General features: G+C 35.5%; 2 long non-coding RNA genes across 2 annotated transcripts; both read left to right on the top strand.

Moving 5' to 3' along the window:
- Positions 1-2,519: 2,519 nt before the first annotated feature.
- On the top strand, positions 2,520-5,244 carry LOC110874618. Its single transcript, XR_002556089.2, has 4 exons — positions 2,520-2,866; positions 2,983-3,116; positions 3,778-4,002; positions 5,047-5,244. It is a non-coding gene; the product is annotated as an uncharacterized LOC110874618 (long non-coding RNA).
- Positions 5,245-5,255: 11 nt separating this feature from the next.
- LOC110874617 lies at positions 5,256-6,181 on the top strand. The gene is made up of 4 exons (XR_002556088.2): positions 5,256-5,312; positions 5,396-5,463; positions 5,729-5,771; positions 5,892-6,181. It is a non-coding gene; the product is annotated as an uncharacterized LOC110874617 (long non-coding RNA).
- The last annotated feature ends 1,213 nt before the right edge of the window (positions 6,182-7,394 follow it).

The following is a 7,394-nucleotide window of genomic DNA, read 5'->3' as shown; positions in this document are numbered from 1 at the left end:
TTACCCACCGATAGATTGACGGTAACGCTGGTGAACCTCTTTGAGGAAGGCTGTGCAGTCGACCGTGTTGAAAGCATTGGAGAAGTCCACAGTAAGCAAGGCCAAAGAACCACCTGCATGAAAGGAGTTGAGAAACCTGTTCGCACTGTGAAACACCGCCTCTGCCCCATTTGGCGTCCCCACCCCAAATTGAAAGTCCCCCAAGTACTGGGCCATGTTTTTCCCGACCTTCTTCATCGCCACCTTGGAAACCAACCTTCGCTAGATACCCCCTATAGCAATAGGCCGAATTCCTTTATCAGGCTTTAATAAGGAGGTAAGGAGGCCGAGGCAACAAACTTAGCCAACACCTTAGGGCAGGATCCCCCAAGCCATAAGTTGACAACTTTAGTGATGCTCGTAAGCAAACTCGAGGAAGTCATTGAGCCCTCTCCCCCAATAGCATCTAACAGGTGTTGGGCCTGCATCCTGTCCCTACCATAAGACGTCCCTTTAGGAAAGGATCGGATACATTTGAGCACACACTCCCCATCAACAACAAGAGTGGGTTGGGCCAGAGGGTTGGAAGGCAAGGACGAGGCGGCACCACTGGGTGTTTATCAATAAGAGCTTTCAAGGTCGAATCACCTAGAGGGCAAACTCCACTAGAGCATAGGACCTTAACCGCAACCGTGAAATGTCCATCCCTGACTTTCCGAAGACATTGTTTAATATTAGGGTCCCTTTCTTTGTCTTCCTCCCTCCTGCATTCTCCCCTATGACCCCCCGCCTACCCCACGTTATTCAATAGGGAAGAGACCAAATCATTAAGCTGAGACCTATCTTTCCAAACTGCAAGCTCATGCAAGATGTTACTACACTGCAAAGATTTCATGTTCCCTGATCTCCGCTCTTGTCTAGAGGATGGTCTGACCACCCACAAGGTGTAACGCGGTAGCAAAAGCAATTGGACCCAATTTTTGACCAAACCTGGTGACGCCACCACTTTGCGCAAAGCATGTGTTAAAACCTGAGTAAACACCAACCGACAACTGAGAGGAATGCTTTTAACAGTCTGAACAGGGAGGGAAAAACTCGCTCGAGGAGGTTAACACTACGCCCAAGCCCTTTTGGGTGACGTGGGTTTGTGTCAACCACCACTTGACATGGTTTCCTGATCCCAACAATAAAATCTTCAACATTCCCCGAGACCATGGCAAACGACACGACCTCATCCTCATGCTTGCACCTCCTACTAAGTGCATGCATCACAATGCAAATTCCACATAACCATTTATCTGCTGCCCTAAGAGCTTCCCAATATCCAAAAAAAGGTCCAAGTCCTTGGAGATAGCCTCCTTCAAGATAGCATTCGGTTTTCTGTCTTGAGGTGGGTGCTTTGCATGTGTTCAAGTAGGCGGAAAAATCCCCCAGACCCCGGTTTTCCATCTTTACATTCGTGGAAAATTTTGAAAGGGCAAGTCCTTAAACCACTAGCGCAACCCTGCACAGGGCCCCCTGACTTAACGTCCCGACCCCCCTCGTAGGAGTCGTGCGTGTATGTTAATTGCCGTTGTAAACCAAACTCGAGATGAGTTGTGGGGGTAGAAAACCGGTAAACAAGACGAAGAAGGATAGCAACCGTAAGTTGCCCACCCTCTAAATGGCACCCCACATAACCCCTTACCTCATGGCTGACACGAAGGGAGGTTTTATGCATAGGTGGAGGGTGATGCTTAGGTAATATTATCCTGTCAGTTAAAGCAAAGGAACAAGTTCTGAAGTTCTAACATATTAACAAAAAGACAAAAAAAACTTTATTAACTATATGTCTTCTCCATATCCATTAACAAGTTTGATCTTTTCCAACAAACACCGTCCCTTGTAAAAGTAGTTTTCTTTAACCTTTCATGTTTAGTTTTCGTATTACCGACATCTCCTATAATAACACAAACAAATGCAACAATTTATACCTTGCATAATTAATTTACACTTGTTCCGATCTCTTACATTATTTCCAACAGGCTTATCAGCCCCACCAACAACTTCCACAATGTAAACAGGGGTTACACAGTGGTTCAAAACATAAATGCATTACAATAGAAATATTTTATCAAATCTATACCTTTACTAATATTTATGTCTTCAAGTGTTTTATCGCCGAGATCAACATACCCCGGTAGTAACAACTCTTTATAACAAGGAACATACTGTCGGGAAGATTATGATGAAAACAAACATAGTAAAATCAAAACTTTTTACTCAACTAACCCTAACCTACAAAAACGAATCGCTAGATCTTAGACATATATCTATCAAACTCATATACAAATCAATATACACATGTGTACATCGTTGTGGTAACAAACCATTACAAAAAACTAAATACTGTCGGGATGATGATAATGCAAAAAATAAAAAAAAATAGAGTAAAATCAATTTTTTTTTCAATTAATCCTATCCAATTGCAAACATATCTATTTCTATTATATATAATAAATGAAAATGATTTGAGCCACGTGTCAGTAGAAGAGGGCTACATTTTTTTCCTTTTCCCGCCCAAACTTCCATCTCCTTTACTCTCTCTCCTAAAAAAAACCCTAAATCTTCTCCTTCTCCTTCTCCTGTACTCCTCTAATCGGCCTTCCTCTCCCACTATCTTCCATTCATCATCTTCAATTTATCATTTCTGTGTTGAAGGTACGGTTATCATTCTTGCTAAATCTTTACATAGAATTTGAGGATGGATCTTCTTCTTGACAAATTCGTAACTCAAACCCTAAAATCCAACATTTTCCTCTGCTTTTTCTTAATTCGGTTCAATCATTGTTCTATCATTCATCTTTTTCCTGTTGATTTCGTTACATCTTGAAAGATCTACAAACAGGTAATCATATTTTCCTTATTTACATTGATTATACAATATTAATTTTGTCTAACTCTATCTCAATCCTCTTTTTCATGATTGACTCTCTCGATCTTCCTATTCGTGTTTGTGTACAGGAAAAAACATCAACGGGTGAAAAAAATTTGTTTGTTTTTCTTCAATATATGGTTAGATTGTGTTTTTATGGTTAGATTTTGTGTTTCTCAGAAAGATTTGTGAGTAAAAACGATGAAGATTATTCACATGAGATGTAAGTTATGGATCGATTTATTTTCGCATATGTTTTTTTGGTTTTGTTTTGTTTTGTTATTGTTTTTTTTTTTTTTTTTTGAGATTTGTGAAAAATTACATATTTGTATTTAAGGATTTAGCTATTCTTTGCATGACTTGTAAGTTGGATCCCTAATTGTTTATACCGATAATAACACCAATATGTCAAGTTATTCCATTTACCATGCCCATCTATTAAGCTGTATAATTAAAATAATGTTCGGTTTTCGAGTTATAGACGTAAAATGAAAATAAATGTTTTTTTTACGAAATATAATCAAAATTCATATTGCTACTTTAAAAATCTCATCAAAGTTATTATGTTATTTAAAAGTTTAAAAACTTAATGTTCTATATATTAAAGACTCCATACCAAAGGATTTCTATAAGAAAAAAACAAGAAATGTTTGGTTTTTTTCGGGTTTTTTGGGTCGGGTTGTTTGGGTTTTTGGCCTGAAAAAAGTGACCCGATAATCGAACCACTGAAAGTTTGGGCTGGTCGGGTTCGAGTTTTTCGCTAATTCTGGTTCGGGGATTTTGGAATAAATGTATGCTTAAACAAATGGGCAATATATATATATATATATATATATAATTGAATTTATGATAATTTTGAAATATGTTTCCTTTCTCTACTGCAGAAAATGAACACCGGTTTGAATGTACGCCTAGAACTATATATGGGTCATGGCCATGAAATAGCTTGGTCAAATGGGTCGATCCATATATGTTTTAATAGCAAATGGTCTGGTTTTATGAAATAGCTTGGTCAAATGAGTCACAATGTAGTTTGAAAGTTTGGAACAAGTGAACAACTATGCAATGACCCGTTACTCGATATGTATGCTGTTGGAAATGAAGCTCAGGTAACCCTCCTCTGCTAACTGGCTTTTTTTTTATAAACCTTGGTTTATTAACTGAAAGGACTAGATGTCAAAAAATTGGCGGGTCAAACGATTATACAAGGACCCAAAACAGGCAAGTTTTTTAGGGGTAAGTGGACCCATAAAGAGGTCTTTTTCGAGTAGGTAACAGGACATTAACTCTTATAAATTTTGTATTAATTATCATTATGTAATCCGAATAGTAGATCAAAGACGAGCAAACGAGGACGATTTTGGTGGAAAAGTTGAGATCTAATAATTGCCAAGTAAATAGTATTTAACAAAAGCTTGATAATTATGGTGCTTAACAATACCGGAGACTACGATCAAATATGTGAACATTGTCACAGATGGTTGTTCTTGAGAGCATGAGTTACCATTTGCTGATATTAGATTGTGTTATTTGTGATTTTGTTTTTGGTGAAAGTATTGGTTTTTTGTGAATATATGTTTTGGTAGTGGTGTTGGTGTAGTATGTTTGAGATCTGTTAGGGATTAAGATTGCTGTAAGGTGTTAATTGAGGAATATGTTAGTTTTGATAATCAGAAGGAGGTTAGGGTTACAAGCTTTATAATTAGGGATAATATTGTATATCCTCCTCAAAACCTAATATCACAAATATTTAGTTTCATATTTATGACATTTATACCTATATGTTATGTAAGGATTTAGGTTATCACTTATTAGAGTTTGAACTGTAAGGAGAAGCAGAAAGGTATATTGGTAACATTTGAAATTTCACCTAATGACGAGAATCAATATGAAACTTTTAGTTTTTTGATTATTGATATTATTATTATATTTTGGTTGGCTGAATATGATATTATGGAAGTTTTAAAGGGTGTATATGAAATTGTCCCTGATAGTTATGTTGAAGGTTAATGGGAGTTTCAAGTTACTAGACCAATATTGTATTACTAATTTCGGGTTACATTTTTGTTGCTTATTCTAAAGTTACTTTACCATATTTGTGTGAAAATCATTGAAGTTTTATGGTGCTAACAATCTTTGTTCTTTGATTGTAGGCAATAAATTAGGACATCAACAACTTCTGTGACTTCAGTTCCAAAGCCACTGAAGTTTTTGCGTCCACATTATGGAACTCTTAAATCGTATTACGAGACTATGCCAGATTCTGATTTAAAGATATTTCTTTTATCTTATTAACATAAATGATAAATTCTTATTTTTTATCAATTTTCTGATCAGGCTTTATGTTTTTAATGCAGAAATTGCTTGCAAATATACTATCAGTTTTGTGGCTTTGACAATGTATGCAAAGGGTGATCGGGTAAGGGCCCCAGGCATACACTAAGTTCTTGTTTGATTATTGTGTTTTTTTCTAATGGTGTTTTCCGCATTTTGCATATATAGGAGAGTTTGAAGTATTGATTGCTGGGTTCTGAAAGTGATATCGGTTCCTGGGGTCATGAGTATGTTAGGTAATCACTTTATTTGTCTTATATTTTTAAAACCTAATGATTACTTCAATAATTAAGGCAATATATCACAATGTTATATGTGAAATATTATCCTGCGACACTGCTTTCATTTTCACTGGTTCTGCATTAGCATGTCATCTGTTGTGTTGCTACAGATATACTTGATATCTAATAATCAACTATGCTAATTATAGATTTCTGAGATCTTTATTTTACTTGATTAGCTGGTCCGAATGTCTGGTCACTAATTATGTCATATTTGCAGGAATTTGGCCGGTGAAATTGCACAAGAGTATTCAAAAAGAGTGGTATTGTTTTCTATCTAGAAACACCATTATCTTTTTATCATTAACTTCACTGTTGACTGTAGTTATCTTTTTGTTTTTATTACATTACGTATATTTATTTCCAAATTTGTGTCGATTCAGAATGAGGAAGCAAACGTGGATGATCTAATAGAACTTGTGGAACACGCTCCCCACGAGTTGGTAATAATTGTGTTGAATGAACCGGACATCTTGACAACCGAGTATGCAATTAAGGGGAAGATAATTAGTCTATGGAGGATACCGGTGAATAACAATAAAAATCGAACCTATTGTATCGAGATGATATTTATGGATGATACTTTTTGTATGATTTTAATTATGTATTAATCATAAATAGTTTTAAATATAAAGTAAATTTCTCGAGCCCAGGAAGCAATCCTGGGTGATAACCTAGTATCTATCATAAAACTAAATACTGTTGGCATTGCTACATCTCAGACATATATTTATCAAACTTAGATACAAATCAATATACACATGCGTACATCGCCGTGGTAACAAACCGTTACAAAAAACTAAATATTGTCGGGATGATGATAATGCAGAAAATAAAAAAAAAACAGAGTAAAATCAAGAATTTTATTCAAAACCCACAACCACGTCACAATTATATGAACTTGTACATCTTATGACTTTTACCCAAATCATTATCAACATAAAAAATCACATTTTTACCCAAATCATAAACACTCAGCAGAATACACATGTGTATACCCAATTTACATAAACATTACACACACGTTTTTGAAATATCACATAAGCTACTAATATACACATGTGTATATTCAATGTATTAGAAACTCCTATGAACGATATAGACAAGTGTACATCACCGAGGTTACAACACATTAAACAAAATCACAACATATAAATGCGACGCATATAATGCCTAAAAACAGAGTAAGATCAACAATCTTGATAAATTAACCGTATCCTTTAAAACAACTTCTCATGTAATCGAACAATGGTTGATCAAAACATAACATCGGACCAAAAACTTGTGATTAAACAACTAGTACAATAGATGAAAGGAACATGTACACATGTGTAATCGAAACAAATTTTTGCAAAACATAAACACTAAACAACTTAAATAGGAACCCTAATACACCAGTAGATAAAAAATACGGATATTGAATACAAGCCCTAGATTGAAGATTTCGGTATTAGGAACGACAACAACAAATACTCATTCTAAGATGTACCTTGGTGGCTGGATTACGTATGCAAATTCCAGATCTTATTCGTCGATGGGAGTTCTTCTTCTTCGTCGCTAGCAGTCCTCTGCTTTCTTCTTTTTTGATAATGATAACGAATGGGAAGAGAAAAGGAATTATTTTGAAATAAAGTTGACTATATTAACTGAAAGTGCGAATATAGAGGAAATTTGATATATATTCGAGAGATAATGGAAACTATTCAGTTTCCCTTCTTCCCTTTTTTATGATGTATATGTACAAAATTACCCTTTTTGGTTTAATTAAATATATAAATTAACCCCATAATTACCATCATGCCATTGAATTAAAATCTCAAGATTATGTAGATCAACGATCCAGATCAGTTCACAAGGTTCACTCTTAACCTAGTGTTCACTCTAAA

Source organism: Helianthus annuus, chromosome 9 (assembly GCF_002127325.2).
Source record: "Helianthus annuus cultivar XRQ/B chromosome 9, HanXRQr2.0-SUNRISE, whole genome shotgun sequence".
Taxonomy (NCBI): Eukaryota; Viridiplantae; Streptophyta; class Magnoliopsida; order Asterales; family Asteraceae; genus Helianthus; species Helianthus annuus.
This window is presented reverse-complemented; position numbering and strand designations above follow the sequence as displayed.